This window comes from Anomaloglossus baeobatrachus, chromosome 4 (genome assembly GCF_048569485.1).
Source record: "Anomaloglossus baeobatrachus isolate aAnoBae1 chromosome 4, aAnoBae1.hap1, whole genome shotgun sequence".
Classification (NCBI taxonomy): Eukaryota; Metazoa; Chordata; class Amphibia; order Anura; family Aromobatidae; genus Anomaloglossus; species Anomaloglossus baeobatrachus.
This window is the reverse complement of record NC_134356.1, coordinates 225,805,817-225,830,210: the sequence shown is the minus strand read 5'-3', so window position 1 is coordinate 225,830,210 and position 24,394 is coordinate 225,805,817. Positions and strand designations below refer to the sequence as shown.

Below are 24,394 nucleotides of genomic sequence, written 5' to 3'. Positions count from 1 at the left end.
ATGCACTTCCTGGGGAAGATGGTGGCAGCAATGGAGGCAGTTCCGTTCGCGCAGTTTCACCTGCGTCCACTTCAATGGGACATCCTACGCAAATGGGACAGGAAGCCGACGTCCCTCGACAGGAACGTCTCCCTCTCTCAGGCGACCAAAGCTTCCCTTCGGTGGTGGCTTCTTCCCACTTCATTATCGAAGGGGAAATCCTTCCTACCCCCATCCTGGGAGGTGGTCACGACGGACGCGAGTCTGTCAGGGTGGGGAGTGGTTTTTCTCCACCACAGGGCTCAGGGTACGTGGACCCAGCAAGAGTCCTCGCTTCAGATCAATGTGCTGGAAATACGGGCAGTGTATCTTGCCCTGAAGGCGTTCCAGCAGTGGCTGGAAGGCAAGCAGATCAGAATTCAGTCGGACAATTCCACAGCGGTGGCATACATCAATCACCAAGGCGGCACACGCAGTCGGCAAGCCTTCCAGGAAGTCCGGCGGATTTTGATGTGGGTGGAAGCCACGGCCTCCACCATCTCTGCAGTTCACATTCCAGGCGTGGAAAACTGGGAATCAGACTATCTCAGTCGCCAGGGCATGGACGCAGGGGAATGGTCCCTTCACCCGGACGTGTTTCAGGAGATCTGTTGCCGCTGGGGGGTGCCGGACGTCGACCTCATGGCGTCCCGGCACAACAACAAGGTACCGGTGTTCATGGCACGGTCTCAAGATCCCAGAGCTCTGGCGGCAGACGCCTTAGTTCAGGATTGGTCGCAGTTTCAGCTCCCTTATGTGTTTCCTCCGCTGGCACTGTTGCCCAGAGTGTTACGCAAGATCAGGGCCGACTGCCGCCGCGTCATCCTCGTCGCTCCAGACTGGCCGAGGCGGTCGTGGTACCCGGATCTGTGGCATCTCACGGTCGGCCAACCGTGGGCACTACCAGACCGACCAGACTTGCTATCTCAAGGGCCGTTTTTCCATCTGAATTCTGCGGCCCTCAACCTGACTGTGTGGCCATTGAGTCCTGGATCCTAGCGTCTTCAGGATTATCTCAAGAGGTCATTGCCACTATGAGACAGGCTAGGAAACCAACGTCCGCCAAGATCTACCACAGGACGTGGAAAATTTTCCTGTCGTGGTGCTCTGCTCAGGGTTTTTCTCCCTGGCCTTTTGCCTTGCCCACTTTTCTGTCCTTCCTTCAATCTGGACTGGAAAAGGGTTTGTCGCTCGGCTCCCTTAAGGGACAAGTCTCAGCGCTCTCTGTGTTTTTCCAGAAGCGCCTAGCCAGACTTCCACAGGTACGCACGTTCCTGCAGGGGGTTTGTCACATCGTTCCTCCTTACAAGCGGCCGTTAGAACCCTGGGATCTGAACAGGGTGCTGCTGGTTCTTCAGAAACCACCATTCGAGCCAATGAGAGATATTTCTCTCTCACGCCTTTCGCAGAAAGTGGTTTTTCTAGTAGCAGTCACTTCACTTCGGAGAGTGTCTGAGCTAGCAGCGCTGTCATGCAAAGCCCCTTTCCTGGTTTTCCACCAGGACAAGGTGGTTATGCGTCCGGTTCCGGAATTTCTCCCTAAGGTGGTATCCCCCTTTCATCTCAATCAGGATATCTCCTTACCTTCTTTTTGTCCTCATCCAGTTCACCAATGTGAAAAGGATTTGCACTTGTTAGATCTGGTGAGAGCACTCAGACTCTACATTTCTCGTACGGCGCCCCTGCGCCGCTCGGATGCACTCTTTGTCCTTGTCGCTGGCCAGCGTAAAGGGTCACAGGCTTCCAAATCAACCTTGGCTCGGTGGATCAAGGAGCCAATTCTCGAAGCCTACCGTTCGGCTGGGCTTCCAGTTCCCTCAGGGCTGAAGGCCCATTCTACCAGAGCCGTGGGCGCGTCCTGGGCTTTGAGGCACCAGGCTACGGCTCAGCAGGTGTGTCAGGCGGCTACCTGGTCGAGCCTGCACACTTTCACGAAACACTATCAGGTGCATACCTATGCTGCGGCGGATGCCAGCCTAGGTATACGAGTCCTTCAGGCGGCGGTTGCCCACCTGTAGGAAGAGGCCGTTTTACGGCTCTCTTACAAGGTATTATTTCTTTGTCGCTCTATTGGGAGACCCAGACAATTGGGTGTATAGGCTATGCCTCCGGAGGCCGCACAAAGTATTACACTTAAAAGTGTTAAGCCCCTCCCCTTCTGCCTATACACCCCCCGTGCTCCCACGGGCTCCTCAGTTTTTTGCTTTGTGCGAAGGAGGTCAGACACGCACGCACAGCTCCATAGATGGGTCAGCAGCAGCTGCTGACCATGTCGGATGGAAGAAAAGTGGGCCCATATAGGGCCCCCAGCATGCTCCCTTCTCACCCCACTCTTGTCGGCGGTGTTGTTAAGGTTGAGGTATCCATTGCGGGTACGGAGGCTGGAGCCCACATGCTGTTTTCCTTCCCCATCCCCCTCAGGGCTCTGGGTGAAGTGGGATCTTACCGGTCTCCAGGCACTGAGACCGTGCTCCATCCACAGCTCCTAAGACTCTGCTGGATAGGAGCCGGGTATTGTTCAGGGACATGGCCCTGCTACTTGAAGGTACTCTGTGTCCCTGTGGGGACCGCGCAGAGCAACACTCCAGCATTGCTGGGTGTGCTAGTGCACCGGGGACCGCGGCGCTGACCGGGTTAATGTGCCATTACACACTCAGCGTCGCTGAGTGTGTTTATGTAGGGGGACTACCGTACTACCGCCGCCGCCATGTTTTTAACACTGAGGCGCGGCTGGGACTTGTAGTGCGCCGGGGACTTCCGCGCGGCCGCGCTTTTATGGCAGCCGCGCTCATTACTTGAGTCCCCGGCTTGTACGGCCTAGTGTTTCCTCCTCCCGCCCACAGCCCTGACAGGCAGGGGAAGGGCGGGACGCTTTACAGACGAGCTGCAGTGAGGGCTGGAGCATGCTTTGCATACTCCACTCCCCTCACTGCACTGTGAGGCACCAGTTCCCGCACTTTCTAAGGGTCACGCCCACGGCTTCCTCCTCTCTCAGGACGCCGGCAGCCGTGCCATTACACACTCAGCATCGCTGAGTGTGTTTATGTAGGGAGACTACCGCGCTGACCGCCGCCGCCATGTTTTGACACTGAGGCGCGGCTGGGACTTGTAGTGCGCCGGGGACTTCCACGCGGCCGCGCTTTTACGGCGGCCGCGTTTATTACTCGAGTCCCCGGCTTTTGCGGCCTAGTCTTTCTTCCTCCCGCCCACAGCCCTGACAAGCAGGGGAAGGGCGGGACGCTGCACAGGATGAGCAGCACTGAGGGCTGGAGCATGCTTTGCATACTCCACTCCCCTCACTGTCCTCTCCTCAGAAGCCGGCAGCCATTCCTGTCAGCTCCTTGAATGCTGCAGAGGGGGACAAATTCTGACAGACCCAGGCAGGGACCCTGGTGGCCTCACAACCGCTTTATGCGGGGGGTATGCAGCATCTGTGGTGCTAGCCACATTTGTGCAGGAGTGTAATTTTAAATCATATGTTTATAAGATATGCTTTACACTGTATGGTGCACAGTTGATTCTGTATATATATTGTGTTGCTCAGGGAAGTCAACAGCATGGCGCCCATAAAAGGCAGGAGCGCCAAACCACAGGCTTACTATGCTGCCTGCGCCGCATGTACGACCCCTCTGCCGGCAGGATCCACTGAGCAATCCAGACCGGTATCTCAGCACAGGGGCACTGTTGAATCATTGCTCCCTGGCCCACCTCAGTTGGACCAGAGGTCTCCCCGGGGTGTCTCATAGATCCCAGAGTGAGGTCTCTGATACAGACCCCAGCCCCTGACCGTCTAAGCGAGCTCGCTGGGAAATTCCCTCGACATCTTCATATTGGTCAGGGTCTCAGCGGGGGGAATCCCTGGATGATGAAGCGGAGACAGCTGATCAGGATTCTGATCCTGAGGCCGCTCTCAATCTTGATACGCCTGACGGGGACGCCATAGTGAACGATCTTATAGCGTCTATCAATCAAAGATGCCACTCACAGGCAGATGGAGCTCTGGTTGAAATCCATCTATGAAGCTATCAGCGCTTCTTTTACACCAGCATTTGCAGCTGTATGGGTGCTACAAGCTATCTCAGCAGGTCAAGCGCAAATTGACGCAGCCACACAGACGTCGGCATTTGCGTCTTACGCTATTAATGCTGTCCTGGACTCTGCGAGCCGTATGGCGGTTGCTTCCGCCAATTCGGTGGTACTCTGCAGGGCCTTGTGGCTACGGAACTGGAAGGCAGATTCTGCTTCCAAAAAAGCGTTTAACCAGTTTGCCAATTTCTGGCGACCGACTGTTTGGCGAACGTTTGGATGAAATCATCAAACAATACAAGGGAAAGGATACATCTTTACCCCAGCCCAAACCGAACATACCCCAACAGAGGATGGGGCAGTCGAGGTTTCGGTTCTTTCGGGGCGCGGGCAGGTCCCAATTCTCCTCGTCCAAAAGGCCTCTGAATAGATCAAGGGCTCTCCGATTCATGGCGGTCTAAGTCAAAAAGACCACCGGAGGTGCCGCTACCAAAGCGGCTTCTTGATGGCTTTCGGTCTCCTCAATCCGCATTCTCGGTTGGTGGCAGGCTTTCCCGCCTTTGCGACTCCTGGCTGCCAAGGGTAAAAGACCGTTGGGCGAGAGACATTCTGTCTCACGGTTACAAGTTAGAGTTCGCCTCTCGTCCCCCGACTCGATTCTTCAGGTTATTCCCGCCTCCCGAGCGAGCCGAGGCTCTTCTGCAGGCGCTGGGCACCCTGAGGGCAGAAGGAGTGGTGGTCCCTGTTCCTCTTCAGCAACAGGGCCACGGTTTTTACTCCTACCTGTTTGTGGTTACAAAGAAGGACGGGTCTTTCCGTCCTGTCCTGGACCCGTAACTGCTCAACAAACACGTATAGACCAGACGGTTCCGGATGGAAACCCTCCGCTCCGTCATCGACTCAATGTCCCCAGAAGATTTCCTTGCATCGATCGATATCAAAGATGCTTTTCTCCACGTACCGGTGGCTCCAGAGCACCAACGCTTCTTGCGCTTCACCATAGGAGACGAACACCTGCAGTTCGTGGCACTGCAGTTCGGCCTGGCTACAGCCCCACGGGTTTTCACCAAGGTCAGGGCTACAGTAGTTGCGGTCCTCCACTCTCAGGGTCACTCGGTGATCCCTTACTTGGACGATCTGCTGATCAAGGCACCCTCTCAAGAGGCATGCCAACACAGCCCCGACGCTTCTCTGGGGGCTCTCCAGAGTTTCGGGTGGATCATCAATTTTCCAAAGTCAAATCTGACACCAGCCCAATCGCTGACATATCTTGGCATGGAGTTTCATACCCTATCGGCGATAGTGAAGCTTCCGCTGATCAACAAGCGTTCACTACAGAAAGGGGTGCAATCTCTCCTTCAAGGTCAAGCACACCCCTTGAAGGGCCTCATGCACTTCCTGGGGAAGATGGTGGCAGCAATGGAGGCAGTTCCTTTCGCGCAGTTTCACCTGCGTCCTCTTCATTGGGACATCCTACGCAAATAGGACAGGAAACCGACGTCCCTCGACAGGAACGTCTCCCTCTCTCAGGCAACCAAAGCTTCCCTTAGGGGGTGGCTTTCTTCCCACTTCATTATCGCATGGGAAATCCTTCCTACCCCCATCCTGGGAGGTGGTCACGACGGACGCGAGTCTGTCAGGGTGGGGAGCAGTCTTTCTCCACCACAGGGCTCAGGGTACGTGGACTCAGCAAGGGTCCTCGCTTCAGATCAATGTTCTGAAGATCAGGGCAGTGTATCTTGCCCTAAAAAGTGTTCCAGCAGTGGCTGGAAGGCAAGCAGATCCGAATTCAGTCGGACAACTCCACAGCGGTGGCTTACATCAACCACCAAGGCGGAACACGCAGTCGGCAAGCCTTCCAGGAAGTCCGGCGGATTTTGATGTGGGTGGAAGCCACGGCCTCCACCATCTCCGCAGTTCACATCCCGGGCGTCGAAAACTGGGAAGCAGACTTTCTCAGTCGCCAGGGCATGGACGCAGGGGAATGGTCTCTTCACCCGGGCGTGTTTCAGGAGATCTGTTGCCGCTGAGGGAGGCCGGACGTCGACCTAATGGCGTCCCGGCACAACAACAAGGTCATGGCATTCATGGCACGCTCTCACGATCACAGAGCTATGGCGGCAGACGCCTTAGTTCGGAATTGGTCGCAGTTTCAACTCCCTTATGTGTTTCCTCCGCTGGCACTGTTGCCCAGAGTGTTACGCACGATCAGGGCCGACTGCCGCCGCGCCATCCTCGTCACTCCAGACTGGCCGAGGAGGTCGTGGTACCCGGATCTGTGGCATCTCACGGTAGGCCAAACTTTGGCACTACCAGTCCGTCCAGACTTGCTGTCTCAAGGGCCGTTTTTCCATTTGAATTCTGCGGCCCTCAACCTGACACTGTGGCCATTGAGTCCTAGATCTAGCGTCTTCAGGATTATCTCAAGAGGTCATTGCCACTATGAGACATGTTAGGAAACCAACGTCCGCCAAGATCTACCACAGGACGTGGAAAAATTTCCTGTCGTGGTGCTCTGCTCGGGGTTTTTTCTCCCTGGCCTTTTGCCTTGCCCATTTTTCTGTCCTTCCTTCAATCTGGACTGGAAAAGGGTTTGTCGCTCGGCTCCCTTAAGGGACAAGTCTCAGCGCTCTCTGTGTTTTTTCCAGTAGCGCCTAGCCAGACTTCCACAGGTATGCACGTTCCTGCAGGGGGTTGTCACATCGTTCATCCTTACAAGCGGCCGTTAGAACCCTGGGATCTGAACGGGGTGCTGATGGTTCTTCAGAAACCACCATTCGATCCAATAAGGGATATTTCTTTCTCACGCCTTTCGCAGAAAGTGATTTTCCTAGTAGCAGTCACTTCACTTCGGAGAGTGTCTGAGCTAGCAATGTTGTCGTGCAAAGCCCCTTTCCTGGTGTTCACCAGGACAAGGTGGTTCTGCGTCCGGTTCTGGAATTTCTCCCAAGGGTGGTACCCCCCTTTCATCTCAATCAGGATATCTCCTTACCCTCTTTTTGTCATCATCCAGTTCACCAATGTGAAAAGGATTTGCACTGGTTAGATCTGGTGAGAGCACTCAGGCTCTACATTTCTCGTACGGCGCCCCTGCGCCGCTCGGATGCACTCTTTGTCCTTGTCGCTGGCCAGCGTAAAGGGTCACAGGCTTCCAAATCAACCCTGGCCCGGAGGATCAAGGAAACCAATTCTCGAAGCTTACCGGGCTGCCGGTTCCCTCAGGGCTCTAGGCCCATTCTACCAGAGCCGGGGGCGCGTCCTGGGCTTTGAGGCACCAGGCTACGGGTCAGCAGGTGTGTCAGGCGGCTACCTGGTCGAGCCTGCACACTTTCACGAAACACTATCAGGTGCATACCTATGCTTCGGCGGATGCCAGCCTAGGTAGACGAGTCCTTCAGGCGGCGGTTGCCCACCTGTAGGAAGAGGCCGTTTTACGGCTCTCTTACGAGGTATTATTTTACCCACCCAGGGATTGCTTTTGGACATCCCAATTGTCTGGGTCTCCCAATAGAGCGACAAAGAAGAAGGGAATTTTGTTTACTTACCGTAAATTCCTTTTCTTCTAGCTCTAATTGGGAGACCCAGCACCCGCCCCTGTTTTTTTGTGTACACATGTTGTTCATGTTGTTTGGTTTCAGTTCTCCGATATTCCTTCGGATTGAATCTACTTTACACCAGTTTATAATCTTTTCCTCCTTCTTGCTTTTGCACCAAAACTGAGGAGCCCGTGGGAGCACGGGGGGTGTATAGGCAGAAGGGGAGGGGCTTAACACTTTTAAGTGTAATACTTTGTGCGGCCTCCGGAGGCATAGCCTATACACCCAATTGTCTGGGTCTCCCAATTAGAGCTAGAAGAAAAGGAATTTACGGTAAGTAAACAAAATTCCCTTCTTTACCCACCCAGGGACTGCTTTTGGACGTCCCAATTGTCTGGGTCTCCCAATGGAGCGACAAAGAAGAAGGGAATTTTGTTTACTTACCGTAAATTCCTTTTCTTCTAGCTCCAATTGGGAGACCCAGCGCCCGCCCCTGTTTTTTTGTGTACACATGTTGTTCATGTTGAATGGTTTCAGTTCTCCGATATTCCTTCGGATTGAAGTTACTTTAAACCAGTTTTTAATTCTTTTCCTCCTTCTTGCTTTTGCACCAAAACTGAGGAGCCCGTGGGAGCACGGGGGGTGTATAGGCAGAAGGGGAGGGGCTTAACACTTTTAAGTGTAATACTTTGTGCGGCCTCCGGAGGCATAGCCTATACACCCAATTGTCTGGGTCTCCCAATTGGAGCTAGAAGAAAAGGAATTTACGGTAAGTAAACAAAATTCCCTTCTTTGTCCTCATCCAGTTCACCAATGTGAAAGGGATTTGCACTTGTTAGATCTGGTGAGAGCACTCAGACTCTACATTTCTCGTACGGCGCCCCTGCGCCGCTCGGATGCACTCTTTGTCCTTGTCGCTGGCCAGCGTAAAGGGTCACAGGCTTCCAAATCAACCCTGGCTCGGTGGATCAAGGAACCAATTCTCGAAGCTTACCGATCTTCTGGGCTTCCGGTTCCCTCAGGGCTGAGGGCCCATTCTACCAGAGCCGTGGGTGCGTCCTGGGCTTTGCGGCACCAGGCTACGGCTCAGCAGGTGTGTCAGGCGGCTACCTGGTCGAGTCTGCACACTTTCACGAAACACTATCAGGTGCATACCTATGCTTCGGCAGATGCCAGCCTAGGTAGGCGAGTCCTTCAGGCGGCGGTTGCCCACCTGTAGGAAGGGGCCGTTTTACGGCTCTATTACGAGGTTTTACTTTACCCACCCAGGGACTGCTTTTGGACGTCCCAATTGTCTGGGTCTCCCAATGGAGCGACAAAGAAGAAGGGAATTTTGTTTACTTACCGTAAATTCCTTTTCTTCTAGCTCCAATTGGGAGACCCAGCACCCACCCCTGTTCCCTTCGGGCTGTTGTTCTTTGTGTACACATGTTGTTCATGTTGAATGGTTTCAGTTCTCCGAAATTTCTTCGGATTGAATTTACTTTAAACCAATTTATAACTTTTCCTCCTTCTTGCTTTTGCACCAAAACTGAGGAGCCCGTGAGGCACGGGGGGGTGTATAGGCAGAAGGGGAGGGGCTTTACACTTTTAAGTGTAATACTTTGTGTGGCCTCCGGAGGCAGAAGCTATACACCCCAATTGTCTGGGTCTCCCAATTGGAGCTAGAAGAAAAGGAATTTACGGTAAGTAAACAAAATTCCCTTCTTTTCGTCCGTTTTGAAAAAATTTATTTTTTCAAAACAAAGTTGTGTTTGTACTACTTTTTTGCCAATGGTTGATGCTGGATCCATTCTAACAGATGATTACTGAACTCAGCATAAGGCTGGTTTAAGACGTCCGTGTTTAATCAGGTACCAGTCACACGCATAGTTATGGTCACACGTGTGACATCCGTGTTTGCATGCGTGTAACAGGTACTGGAGAAAACACGGGTCTGTGAAATAAAAAGATTTTTCATATTTACCTGCTTTCTCCGGCTCTGCTGCCTCCCGCTTTTGACTGCCGCTTATTATATCCGGTGAAAGACCTGGCTAGTTTCCTGCCAGCGTTGAGAAACATGTGATGGTGTCTCCGCAGGCTTTCTTGCTTTGAATATTTCCCAGGGGGCATTGCTCTAGAATCACTGCGTTGAGAAACACGTGATGGTGTCTCCGCAGTGGTGGATGTTGATCTCCCTAAGGTCAACCATCCTTGCTCACATTGCCGCTTATTATATTCATCGATTATTCACCGCACTCAGGAATCCGGATCATCGCGGGTACAGCGCTGGGTACAGCACCTCCGAGGACAGCACCGTGGGGACAGGTGAGTATTCACAAAGCACAGTGACATCCAGGAGGTCATTGGAGTTCCCAATGAACTCTGATGACATCCTGATGACCCCCGCGCTACAGCTTCACGGGTTCATCAGAGTTCATTGGGAACTGTGATGAGTCCCCGATGCTGTCCCCGCAATGTTATGGCTTCTATGTTCTCACTACACACACACACACACACTCTGCTGCATACTCACCCAGCGATGCAGTCCCCGGCACTGAAGTCCCCAGCGCTGTCCCAGCTTCCAGCTCCACAGGGCACTGAATATTCAGTGAGTATAATGAGCAGCGATAAAGAGCGGGAGGCAGCAGAGTCAGAGACACCATCGCTGGAGAGAGGTAAATATAGAAGATCTTTTCTCTGACGCCTCATTGGGGGACACAGGACCATGGGTGTTATGCTGCCTATCCATAGGAGGACACTAAGTAGATGCAAAGATGTTAGCTCCTCCCCTGCAGGATACACCCCCTGGCTCAGCCAGGCTACTTCAGTTTTAGCTTAGTGTCTATAGGAGGCACATCTCTGCAGACTACTGCAGCAAGAATTTTTTGTTTTTAGAGGGCGACGGTTTCTTTCGGGGACAGATTTCCCAAAACCATCAACAGGCTGGAACGCGGAGTGTTGCCTCCCCGTACCCCCTCCTGCGACGCTGGATCCTGGGCTGTTACTCACTGGATGACGGGTCTGATGGCACCGATTTTCCAGAGCCGATAACAAACTTCCTCAGTCCCTCTGGCAGGCTCTGAGTTGATACACGCTCTGCACCAAGTGTGACCAGACACAGCAGGCGTCAGAATATCCACACTGGAGCTGAGGTGAGATCCTCCCTGACAGGAATTGTAGCTAAGGAATCCTCCCTGACAGGAATTTTAACTTAGGAATCCTCCCTGACAGGAATTTTACCTGAGAAATCTTCTCTGACAGGAATTTTACCTGAGGAATCCTCCCTGACAGGAATTTTACCTGAGGAATCCTCCCTGACAGGAATTTTACCTGAGAAATCCTCCCTGACAGGAATTTTACCTGAGGAATCCTCCCTGACAGGAATTTTACCTGGGGAATCCTTCCTGACAGGAATTTTACCTGAGGAATCCTCCCTGACAGGAATTTTACCTGAGGACTCCTCCCTGACATGATTTTTAACTGAGGAATACTTCCTGACATGAATTGGAGCAGAGGTCACTGTCTGGATTCACATGGGCTGTTTGCAGACTCATGCATAGCATTCCACCTGTTGCGGGGAGAGGGGGAGAGATCCCAGGACTGCGGCTACGGTACACTTATGGAGTTTTTTTCTGTCCACCGTTGTTGTGCAGGGCTGGAGGGGGGAAGGGGAGTCCCTTCCCACCATTTTATTGTATTTCCTCATGTCGACGTTCTTGTCGGAGCTAAGCCCCGCCCCCTCCGACACGCGATAAGCTACGGCTGCAGTCACATGTTTTATGTCCTGCACAACTACAGTAACAGCTATAAGACTTCTAATGTTCAGCCTGCACTACCTGCCACACTGAACTACTAGGGTTTGATAGCATCTCTTCCTTCCGTGAGTCCAGTGACACTGTAGCTCCCAACCCCCCCCACCACCACTGCAGCACCAGCTGCCAGCCCAGAGCCTATGGCTCCCAGTCCCCCCGGAATGGGCACAGTTCCAAGAACCCGGTGCTGGCTATGCAACATCGTCATCACACCCCTCGGGGCCCCTGGACAGAACGCAGCCTGATGACACCTCTATAGAGGGTCCTTCTGATAAGAATCAACCCTCTGCTTCACCGGTTGCAGATCAGAAAAAGGGCATGACCCCCAGGGTTCTTCCTTGGGGGTACACAGATGGGGTTCTCCCACATGTTCCGCGGTCTCTGAGGAGCCGGAGGAAGGGGAATGATGTTTTTACCAGGATGATTCCTTGGTTTCAACCTCCCCGAGCGATCAAGCTGCGATGGACTCCCTTATTGCAGCAATCAACCATACTCTGCATGTGGAAGATCTCCCATCCACTACTACTAACCCTGCGGTCTCCTTTAAAAGGGTGAAGAAACCTCAAAAAAAAAAAAAAAAAATTTTTGACACAGCTCCGGTATCCGTAAACTCATGGAGTCCCGGTACCCCTTTGCCTTAGCTGTCTCTAAGGGCTGGGCCGATCCGGCCTTGGTGGACCCTCACCCGGCTTCCCGTCTGCCTGAAGGACCCTCCTGTCTTTTACTTGATGGATCCTCCTTCAAGGACCCGACAGACAGACAAGTGTAGCAGCTCGATCGCTCCGCCTTGAGGCCGCGGGTCCCTCTCTCCTTCCGTGTGGGTCGCACAGGCACCAGGAATACCAGTTTTCCCTAGACCCTCACAGATGTAACAGTTCACATTGCTGCGGCGGCGGAGTACCTCATGCAGGCCTCCCTCGACGCTGCTACCTGCGCAGTTTTTGCCGCCTCAAATACTATAGCCATCCGTAAGGCCCTCTGGTTCCGATAATGGAGAGTGGACTCGGTCCCTAATACGCCTCTCACAGTACTCCTTTCCAGACCAATGGTTTGGCGATCGTCTGGACAGGCTCTTTTTCCTGACACCACGGGAGGAAAAGAGTACCTCCCTCCCTCAACTCTAGCCCAGGACGTTTTTTACTAGACACGTAGGGCCCGACCTTCTCAGCCCTTCCCGAGTCCACCTCGTCCTGGCAGTCGAGACAAAGACCGAGGAGTCTCATCCTACTCCATCTGGGCTGCCGCCTCAGACCACAAATGGGTGCAACACCCTGTGTCTTCCGTTTACCACATTGAATTCCGGACCCGATTCCCGGGTCGGTCTTTTCTCTCAAACCCCCCCAAAAGGCTCCAAAACACCGCGAGGCCTTCTCCTCAGCAATCCACTCCCTCCAAACGGCGGGGGTGATGGTATCTGTTCCGGACGGTGAGAGGTTCAAGGCCTTCTATTCCAACTTCTTGTGGTCCTTAAAAAAGGACGAGTCAGTTCGACCCATCCTGGACCTCTAACACCTGAGCAAACTTGTGCACGTAAGGAGATTCAGAATGGAGTTCCTATGGTCCATTATTACCTTTATGGTCGAAGGAGAATTCCTTGCCTCCATAGCTATCAGGGACGCGTACCTGCACATACCCATCACCCCAGCTCACCAAAAGTTCCTCCGCTTTGCGGTTCAGGACTTCTTTTTTCATTTGTAGCCCTACCCTCGGCCCTGCCACAGCACCAAGGGTCTTCACCAAGGTCATGGCGGCCGCCACGAGTGCCCTTCACGCCAGGAGAGTGGCTGTTCTGCCTTGCTTGGATGACCTCCTCATCAAGGGCTCAACCAGCGTGCAGATCTCTGTGGGCACCCTATCCCGCTTAGGGCGGCTTCTGACTCCAGTCAAATCATCCCCGGTCCCGTCAAAATCCGTCACCTCCCTGGGCATGTCCCTGACAACCCTTCGGGGCTTGATATTTCGCCCTCAAGACAAGGCGACCGCTCTACAACAGGCGGTACACTGCCTTCTACGTACTCCTCTCCCTCCATACGATTCAGTGTGAGAGTGCTAGGTAGGATAGCGGCAGCTATAGAGGCAGTGCTGCTCGCTTAGCCACTCCACTGCCCACTGCAGCTGGCGCTTCTAGCTGCCCTGGAACAAGAGCCCCTTTTTTCCTTGGACGAACTTTTCACCTGACACCTTCAGTGAGGTATGCGCTTTTCTGGTGGCTTCAGCCCTCTTCCATATCGAGAGGGAGATTTTCTCTCCCAAGTGGACTGGATACTCCTGACCAGGGACGCCAGCCTCTTAGGCTGGTGAGCAGCGTACTGGCTCCACACTGCTTCGGGATGTTGGACGCCCCAGGAGTCTTCCCTTCCCAGAAATCATCCTGAAAATCAGCGCGACCTTTCTCGCGCTCAGGTCGTTCCACCCATCTGCTAGCAGGTCGTTTGATTCGGGTCCAATTGGACAATGCAACAGCTGTGGCCTTTGTCAATCGGCAGGGAGGTACCAGCAGCAAGACAGCTTATCTCGAGCTCCCCAGGATCCTCACCTGGGCCGAATCGACGGGGTCTGTGATTTCAGCGGTACACATACCGGGAGTAGAGAACTGGGCGGCGGACCTTCTATGTCGCCAAGGCCTGGCCGCCGGAGAGTGGTTTCTCCACCCAGAAGTGTTCCCACACATCTGCACTCGCTGGGGCACACCAGACGTGGATCTAATGGCCTCAAGGTTGAACGCAAAGGTACCCGCTTTCTTAGCCAGGTCACGTGATCCACAGTCCATTGGCGCGGATGCTCTAGTCTCCTCCTGAAGTCGCTTCCGTCTACTTTACATATTTCCAGCTCTGCCCCTGCTGCCGCGAGTAATCAGGAAGATCAAGGCAGAAGAAGTTCCGGTGATACTAATAGCACCGGACTGGCCCAGGCACGCCTGGGACGTCGAATTAGTACAATTGCTCATGGCGCCTCTTAAGCATCCCAGAACTGGTGACCCAAGAGCCCATTTCCCATTAGAACTTCAGAGCCCTGAAGCTGACGGCCTGGCCATTGAGACCTAGACTTTAACAAGAGGGAGATTCTCTCCCGCGGTCATCTCCACCATGATCAGTGCCCGAAAGCCGGCCTTCATCCTGTATTTACCACCGTACATGGAAAACTTTCCCTTTTTGATTTTTTTTTTTTGCAGTCAGGTTGCAAAAGGGGTTGGCTATCAGCTCGCTTAAGGGGCAGGTTTCATCTCTCTCAATATTCTATCAATGCCGTCTAGCTTGCAATCCGCAAGTCAAGACCTTCATCCATGGTGTTTTCCATCTAGTTCCCCCATACGAACGGTCGCTGGAGCCATGGGACCTCAATCTCGTTTTGGACGGTCTCCAGATGTCCCCCTTTGAACCTCTTAAGGAATCTTCTCTTGCTCTTCTCTCCTGGAAGGTAACATTCTTAGTGGTGATTACGTTCATCAGACAAGTCTTGGAACTGGCAGCACTCTCTTGCCGCGAACCTTTTCTGATCTTTCACCAGGATAAGGTGGTTCTACGCCCCCTTCCAGATTTTCTTCTGAAGGTTACTTCCCCGTTTCATTTGAACGAGGACATAGTTCTGCCTTCCTTTTGTCCACACCCAGTCCATAGGTTGGATAAGTCTCTACGTTCGCTAGACCTTGTGAGGGTTTTCAGATATTACGTATCCAGGACAGCTTCTTTAGAAACATGGACTCCTTGTTCGTCATTCCTGAAAGGCCTAAGAAAGGACAGGCAGCTTCATAGGCAACGCTGGCTCGCTGGATTCGCTCTGCGATCCAGGAGGTCTGCCGCTTGCAACTCAAGCCCATTCCTAGTGGGCTGCGGACTCGTTCCACGCGAGCAGTTGGCGCCTCTTGGGCCATTAAGCATCAGGCTTCAGTGGAACAGAGGTGTAAGGCTGCGACCTGGTCTTGACTACATACTGTTTCAGAGCATTACCAAGTCCATACCCAGGCTTCGGCTGAGGCGAACCTAGGTAGAAAAATTCAACAACAACAGTAGAGCACCTATCTCAGTAGGCGCTCCTGGCTATCCGGGACTGGTTCCTAGTCCTTGGGTTGCGTTGTTTATTGTTTACCCACCCAGGGACTGCTTTAGGACGTCCAATGGTCCTGTGTCCCCCAATGAGGCATCAGAGAAAAACGGATTTTTGTGTACTCACCGTAAAATCGTTTTCTCTTAGCCATCATTGGGGGACACAGCACCCACCCTGTTGCCCTGTTGGGCCTTAATTTTTTGTTTCTCAATACTTTTTTTGTTAGGAGTCACTCACGTTTGTTGTTACTTGTTCTCCTACTGCTTGTGTACTAAAACTGAAGTAGCCTGGCTGAGCCAGGGGGTGTATACTGCAGAGGAGGAGCTAACATCTTTGCAGCTACTATGGATAGGCAGCATACCACCCATGGTCCTGTGTCCCCCAATGATGGCTAAGAGAAAACGATTTTACGGTGAGTACACAAAAATCCGTTTTTTATTAAAAAGACCCATATTTTCTCCTGTATGTTTTACACTGATGTCACGCGGATCACATCAGTGTGCGATCTGTGTGACATCCGTGCTGCCAGAGATGCCTGCGTGGTCATGAAAGGTCACATGGTCCGTGTGCAAACACGGACGTGTGAGGCACATCATAGAATAACATGGGTACCTAAAACACGGACGTCTGAAACCAGCCTAACACAAAGAAACTAGTACAAAAAGAAGGTGGAGCAGTTGCACAGATTTCAGTTTTCATTGGAGCTGATTAAAAAAATAAAAAGAGCATTTATTCAGGTTAATCTATGTGCTGTGTGAATACACCCTAATAGTTTATTTGTTCACTTGAGAATCATACCAAAATGGTACATTTTTTTCAAAACTGGCATTTGGTAGTACGTCTGAGCGCTGAGGGTCCATCTGCTAGGACTCCCAGCAAACCTATCTCTGTCTCATCATAAATGGAGAGGAAGTGCGTATGTTCGACCTGTGCTTCATTTATCGTCCATTGAAATGTTGGAAATAGTTGAGCGTACACATCACAGCTCAACTCAAGAATGGTCACTGTACAGCAGGGGTCTCAAGCACGCGGGCCACATGCGACCCCTCAGTCTGTTTCTTGCAGCACGCAAGTAAGTGCCCCATTGACGATCGCGGCCGATGCAAGGGTCGCAGCTGTCAGTGCTTTAATTTCAGATGAATGTTTTGCTGGCGCTGCGCAGAATCAAGCTCGGTCTCCAAAACTATTCCAATGGCAGCCGCCGATCAATCAGAGGCAAGCAGTTGACACGTATGACATCAGCTGCTTGCCTCTGATTGGCCAGCGGCTGCCATTGGAATAGTTGTGCAGAGGCAGCTTGACTCTGCACAGCGCCGGCAAAACATTAATCTAAATTTCAGATGAAGCGCTGACAGTAGCGGCCTCTGCACTGGCTGCGATCGTCAAGGGAGCATGTGCCTGCGGCCCGCAAAAAGCAGGGAAGAAAACGCCGAGGGAACAGAGGACAGGTGAGAAAAATGTTTTTTGTTTTTTTTTTGTGTATGTGAAAAACGGCACAATAGGGGACCAGGATGGGACATTGCTGCAAGAAGAGGACCAGTAAAGGGCACATTGCTACAAGAAGAGGAACTGCATGGGCAGATTAGTAAAAGGGGACTATGATGGAACACAATACTATGGGATGGTCCTGTTTCTTACAGGACCTGAGTCATGTGAGCTACAGGAGTCATCACTTGACCCAGTGCTACCATGACAACCATCGGATCCATATGATCACATCACGTCGCTTCCAGTAGCAACCTGTGAATATGCGATTAACGCGATCGCCGTTAAAATGGCACTGTCACATCTTGACAGCACCATTTAAGGGGTTAACAGGTACGGGTAGATAGCGATTCCACTCGTACCTGCAAGGCACGCATGTCAGCTGTACAAATCAGCTGACATGTGTGCTGATTCCCGCCTGCAGCCCACAGCAGCAGGTGGGGATTAACACTATGACCGCAGGGATGTAATATTACTGCCCGTGGTCATTAAGGGGTTAACTACTTCAGGGTCCGAAGCTTTACTATCCCTGCTTCCTTATCAGGCAGGTTTTAAAGTTTTAGCCATGTCCAATTGTAAATTGTTAATCTCTTTTTCATGTCAGTATTCACACAGCAGTTTCTGCTTCTACATGTATTCCCCTTGCACTGTCACTGGTGTGCATACCTTCTCTCTATATAGTGTAGATTTTTTAGGTTTTTTCACCCAGTTCAGACTTAGAATGGTGTTCCAAACGTTATTTCTTTATTTGATATATTGGAGTTGCACCATGCACATCAATGGATGAATCGCTTTGAATCATTATTAATGAATTATGCTTTGCATCATTGTATGAATCATTTTATATCATTATCAAGGAACTCTTCCTTAAAATTATCCTATGTGGGCGTCTTTTTCTATTTGTTTCGATGTTGAAATTTGATACGTGTATTTCATTAATGGTTCACTAGGTGGCGATATGGCAGAGTTTATATATATGCTTATGTGATTCTCCTTTTCTTCGGCGCTCCATTGGGAGACCCAGACGATTGGGTGTATAGCACTGCCTCCGGAGGCCACACAAAGCAATTACACTAAAAAGTGTAAGGCCCCTCCCCTTCTGGCTATACACCCCCAGTGGGATCACTGGCTCACCAGTTTTCTGCTTTGTGCGAAGGAGGTCAGACATCCATGCATAAGCTCCACTGTTTAGTCAGCAGTAGCTGCTGACTATATCGGATGGAAGAAAAGAGGGCCCATACTAGGGCCCCCAGCATGCTCCCTTCTCACCCCACTTGCGGTTTGTAAGGTTGAGGTACCTATTGCTGGTATGGAGGCTGGAGCCCACATGCTGTTTTCCTTCCCCATCCCCCTGAGGGGCTCTGAGGAAGTGGGATCTTTCCGGCCACCAAGCCCTGAGGCCGGGCTCCATCCACAGACCCATAGAACCTGCTGGATGTGGAGCGGGAGTACCGTTCAGGGACAAGGCCCTGCAACTTTCAGGTACTCTGTGTCCCCGTATGGCAGGCCACGCACACTCCAGGCTTGCTGGGTGTGCTAGTGCGCCGGGGACTGTAGCGCTGTGCGCTGGGCTTATAATCCCTGCAGATTACTGGGGGACTTTACGTGTGGGGACCGCCGCGCCGACCGCCCCTGGAGCGGCGGCGCAGCTGCGACTTGTAGTGCGCCGGGGACGCGCCGACCGCGCTTTTACGGCGGCGGCGCTTCTAACTTTAGTCCCCGGCTTTTGCGGCCTAGCGCCGCTTCGTTCCCGCCCCCACCCTGTCACTCAGGGAAAGGGAGAGACGCTGTTCTATAGCAGCGCCGAGGGCTGGAGCCTTATTTGCATTCTCCAGCCCCCTTCACTAGACACAGTGGGCGCCGGGTTCCCGCTCTTGTCTCGGGCACGCCCTCGGCCCGCCCCTCTTCTCTGGACGCCGGCAGCCATTCCGGCACGCAGAGCGGGAAAACGGAGACAAGCGCTGAGCTACAGCACAGGATTCCGGCGCCACACACCCGCTTTTGTGCGGGCGGTAAGCGGCAACTAAAGTGCTGACCCACTAATGCCGAAGTGTCCTGTTGTACTTTTGTACGGTCGCTATTCAGGATGCAGACCTAGAAACAGCAGCAAAAGATCAGGGGTGCTAAAGAACAGACTCTATATGCTGCTTGTCTTGCATGTGCTGCAGTGTCATGTGTCCTTTATGCTTGTATGCTTTACATTGCACTGTAAGGGCTATTCTTGGCTGTCTACCCGCCTAGATGGCTAGACAGCGGCAGCAAACAGCAATGGTGCTAAGGCACAAGCTTTCAATGCTGCTTGGATTGCATGTACTGCAGAGTTTATTTTCATGCTTGTACATTCACTGCATGTCGCTATTCTTGGCTAATGCTCCTTGATGACTAGACAACAGCAGCAGAAAAGCAAGGGTGCTAAGGCACAAGCTTTCAATGCTGCTTGGATTGCATGTGCTGCAGTGGTTATTTTCATGCTTGTATGCTATACATTCACTGTATGTCGCTTTTCTTGGCTAATGCTCCTGAATAACTAGACAACGGCAGCTGAAAAGCAAAGGTGCCAAGGCACAGGCTTTCTATGCTCCTTGTACTGCATGTGCTGAAGTGTTTATTGTACTTCATGCTTGTATGCTAGCACTGTACGGTCGCTATTCTTGGCTAATGCTCCTAGATGGCTAGAACTGTTCCAGGACCCCCAGTGTGTGCAATTACTCAACGGGGTCTCTGCTACAGGTGGCCAAAAGAACCACCTGTGATCCCTGTCCAGGGACAGGGACGGAGTTGCAGTTTCCGCTGATATATTGTCTGTGACTATGACTAACATCTTACAGACTTTGCAGTCCAGACAGACCTTGGGCAATATTGATTCAATGCCCCTGGCCACCCTGATTTCGAAACAAATCATGGCTCCAGGAGGGTCCCATGCATCCCAGGGTGCAGGCTCTCGACAGTCCCAGGCGGCCTAAGCGAGCTCCCTAAGAACGGCCCTCGACTTCATCACAGTACTCTCTGTATGATGATGCAGACGTAGCTGTTCAGGACTCTGATCCTGACACCGCTCTCAATCCGGATACACCGGATGGTGACGCCATAGTGAATGATCTTATAGCGTCCATCAATGGAAGGTTGGATATTGCTCCCTCAGCTCCCCCAGTGGAGGAGTCAGCTTTACAGCAGGAGAAATCCTTTTTTTCAGTATCTCATGCGTATATTGAATATTTTTCTGGCCACGCTGACTTCAGAGAAGCAGTTCAGAAACACCACGCTTACCAGATAAGCGTTTTCTCCAAACGTTTTAAGGATACACGTTATACCTTTCCCCTGACGTGGTAAAGCGCTAGACCCAGGGTCCAAAGGTGGATCCCCCATTCTCCAGGCTTGCGGCTAGATCCATAGTTGCAGTGGAGATGGGACTTCACTTAAAGATGCCATTGACAGACAGATGGACCTCTGGTTGAAATCTGTCTGTGAAGCTATCAGTGTGCCGGTTGCTCCGGCATTCGCAGCCGTATGGGCACTCTATCCTATTTCAGCTGGGCTTGCGCAGCTGGTCTTGAGCACATGTACATCTGTGCCGCAGGTGGTGTCCTTAACCTCGCAATGTCTGCATTGCGACTTACCCTAGTAATGCTGTCCTGGAGGGACAGTCGAGCTTGGTCCTTCCCAGGCTCGGGCAGGTCCCAATTGTCCTCGTCCAAAAGGACTCAAAAGGCTCAGAGGGGCTCAGTTTCCGGCCGGGCTCAATCACGCCCAAGGAAGGCAGCAGGAGGAACCGCTACCAAGGCGGTCTCCTCATGACTTTCAGCTCTCTCTCTCCGCATCCGCGGTTGGTGGCAGAATCTCTCGCCTTGGCGACATTTAGCTGCCACAGGTCACAGACCGGTGGGTGAGAGACATTGTGTCTCACGTGTACAGGATAGAGTTCTGTTCTCGTCCTCCGCCTCGGTTCTTCAGAACTTCCCCACATCCCGACCGAGCAGATGCCCTTCTGCAGGCGGTGCATTCTCTAAGAGCAGAAGGAGTGGTGGTCCCTGTTCCTCTTCGGGAACAAGGACAAGGGTTTTACTCCAATCTCTTTGTGGTACCAAAAAAGGACGGCTCATTCCGTCCTGTTCTGGACCTAAAACTGCTCAACAAGCATGTGAACGCCAGGCGGTTCCGGATGGAATCCCTCCGCTCAGTCATTGCCTCAATGTCTCAAGGAGATTTCCTAGCATCAATAGACATCAAAGATGCTTATCTCCACGTGCCGATTGCTACAGACCACCAACGCCTTCTACGCTTCGTGATAGGAGACGACCATCTTCAGTTCGTAGCTCTGCCATTTGGTCTGGCGACAGCCCCACGGGTGTTCACCAAGGTCATGGCGGCAGTGGTAGCAGTCTTGCACTCTCAGGGACACTCTGTGATCCCTTACTTGGACGATCTACTTGTCAAGGCACTCTCTCAGGAGGCATGCCAACTCAGCCTGAACGTTGCACTGGAGACTCTCCAGACGTTCGGTTGGATCATCAACTTCTCAAAGTCAACTCTGTTACCGACCCAATCACTGACGTATCTTGGCATGGAGTTTCATACTCTCAGCGATAGTGAAGCTTCCGCTGGACAAGCAGCGGTCACTACAGACTGGGGTGCAGGCTCTCCTTCAAAGTCAGTCGCACTCCTTAAGACGCCTCATGCACTTCCTCGGGAAGATGGTGGCGGCAATGGAGGCGGTTCCGTTTGCGCAGTTTCATCTGCGCCCACTTCAATGGGACATTCTCCGCCAATGGGACGGGAAGTCAACATCCCTGGACAGGAAAGTCTCCCTTTCCCAGACGGCCAAGGACTCTCTGCAGTGGTGGCTTCTTCCCACCTCATTATCACAGGGAAGATCCTTCCTACCACCGTTCTGGGCGGTGGTCACGACAGACGCGAGTCTGTCAGGATGGGGAGCAGTTTTTCTCCACCACAGGGCTCAGGGTACGTGGACCCAGCAGGAGTCCACCCTTCAGATCAATGTTCTGGAAATCAGAGCAGTGTATCTTGCCCTACTAGCCTTCCAGCAGTGGCTGGAAGGAAGGCAGATCCGAATTCAGTCGGACAACTCCACAGCGGTGGCATACATCAACCACCAACGGGGGGACACGCAGTCGGCAAGCCTTCCAGGAAGTCCGGCGGATTCTGATGTGGGTGGAAGCCACGGCCTCCACCATATCCGCAGTTCACATCCCCGGCGTAGAAAACTGGGAAGCAGACTTCCTCAGTCGCCAGGGCATGGACGCAGGGGAATGGTCCCTTCACCCGGACGTGTTTCAGGAAATCTGTCGCCGCTGGGGAAGGCCGGACGTCGACTTAATGGCGTCCCGGCACAACAACAAGGTCCCAACCTTCATGGCACGGTCTCGCGATCACAGAGCTCTGGCGGCAGACGCCTTAGTGCAAGATTGGTCGCAGTTCCGGCTCCCTTATGTGTTTCCACCTCTGGCACTCTTGCCAACCGACCAGACTTGCTGTCCCAAGGGCCGTTTTTCCATCGGAATTCTGCGGCCCTGAACCTGACTGTGTGGCCATTGAGTCCTGGATCCTAGCGTCTTCAGGATTATCCCAAGGGGTCGTTGCCACCATGAGACAGGCTAGGAAGCCCACGTCCGCTAAGATCTACCACAGAACGTGGAGGATATTCTTATCCTGGTGCTCTGCTCAGGGAGTGTCTCCCTGGCCATTTGCATTGCCTACATTTCTTTCTTTCCTGCAATCTGGGTTAGAAAAAGGTTTGTCGCTCGGCTCCCTTAAAGGGCAAGTCTCGGCGCTATCCGTCTTTTTTCAGAAGCGTCTAGCACGACTTTCTAAGGTGCGCACGTTCCTGCAGGGGGTTTGTCATATCGTACCCCCGTACAGGCGGCCGTTAGATCCATGGGATCTGAACAGGGTACTGGTTGCCCTCCAGAAGCCGCCCTTCGAGCCTCTGAGGGAGGTTTCACTTTCTAGACTATCACAGAAAGTGGCTTTTCTGGTAGCGATCACATCTCTTCGGAGAGTGTCTGAGCTAGCAGCGCTGTCATCCAAGGCTCCCTTCCTGGTCTTCCACCAGGACAAGGTAGTGCTGCGACCCATTCAGGAGTTTCTCCAGAAGGTGGTATCCTCTTTTCATCTTAATCAGGATATCTCTTTGCCTTCTTTTTGTCCTCATGCAGTTCATCGCTATGAGAAGGATTTACATTTGTTAGATCTGGTGAGAGCACTCAGAATCTACATTTCCCGCACGGCGCCCCTGCGCCGTTCGGATGCACTCTTTGTCCTTGTCGCTGGTAAGCGCAAAGGGTCGCAGGCTTCCAAGGCCACCCTGGCTCGATGGATCAAAGAACCAATTCTTGAAGCCTACCGTTCTGCTGGGCTTCCGGTTCCATCAGGGCTGAAGGCCCATTCTACCAGAGCCGTGGGTGCGTCCTGGGCATTACGACACCAGGCTACGGCTCAACAGGTGTGCCAGGCAGCTACCTGGTCGAGTCTGCACACTTTCACCAAACATTATCAGGTGCATACCTATGCTTCGGCGGACGCCAGCCTAGGTAGAAGAGTCCTGCAGGCGGCAGTTGCCTCCCCGTAGGGGAGGGCTGTCTTTGCAGCTCTAACATGAGGTATTTCTTTACCCACCCAGGGACAGCTTTTGGACGTCCCAATCGTCTGGGTCTCCCAATGGAGCGCCGAAGAAGAAGGGAATTTTGTTACTTACCGTAAATTCCTTTTCTTCTAGCTCCTATTGGGAGACCCAGCACCCGCCCTGTTGTCCTTCGGGATTTTTGGTTGTTTTTCGGGTACACATGTTGTTCATGTTGAATGGTTTTCAGTTCTCCGACGTTACTTCGGAGTGAATTTGTTTAAACCAGTTATTGGCTTTCCTCCTTCTTGCTTTTGCACTAAAACTGGTGAGCCAGTGATCCCACTGGGGGTGTATAGCCAGAAGGGGAGGGGCCTTACACTTTTTAGTGTAATTGCTTTGTGTGGCCTCCGGAGGCAGTGCTATACACCCAATCGTCTGGGTCTCCCAATAGGAGCTAGAAGAAAAGGAATTTACGGTAAGTAACAAAATTCCCTTCTTTTGATGTAATTCAATGCGTGCAAAGCTGTTGCTATTTAGGCAGACATGATTTTGTATATATGGTATTAGCAGATTTACTGTATTGTGTCTGCACACAAATCTTTGGTATGTGGGCATTTTCCCACTTTCAAAATGGTGCTTACACTCTTCCTACCACAATTAACAGGTTAAATGTGGTCTCTTTTTTTATTTGTTTGATTGATTTGTGCCCCATAAAAGACAGCCCACGGCACTGCTCCAGTGCCTCCTAATGAAGCTGTGTACGAAACACGCGTCAGTGCATTGGGCAGTGTGGTTTGTCAGCAGGCATATGCACTTTGGGCACCCTGGGTTAGTGTCCTTTTGTTAGCAAATGAATTGATTTGGATATGCTGATGGTATTTGTATTGCACTTTAACAACTATTCAGTCCTT

General features: G+C 52.3%; 1 protein-coding gene across 1 annotated transcript in view; it reads left to right on the top strand.

Annotated features, from left to right (window-relative positions):
• The window catches only part of SYCP3 (synaptonemal complex protein 3), a 172,722-nt gene that overhangs the window by 25,538 nt on the left and 122,790 nt on the right, over window positions 1–24,394 (top strand). The gene's annotated exons all lie outside the window — the stretch shown is intronic.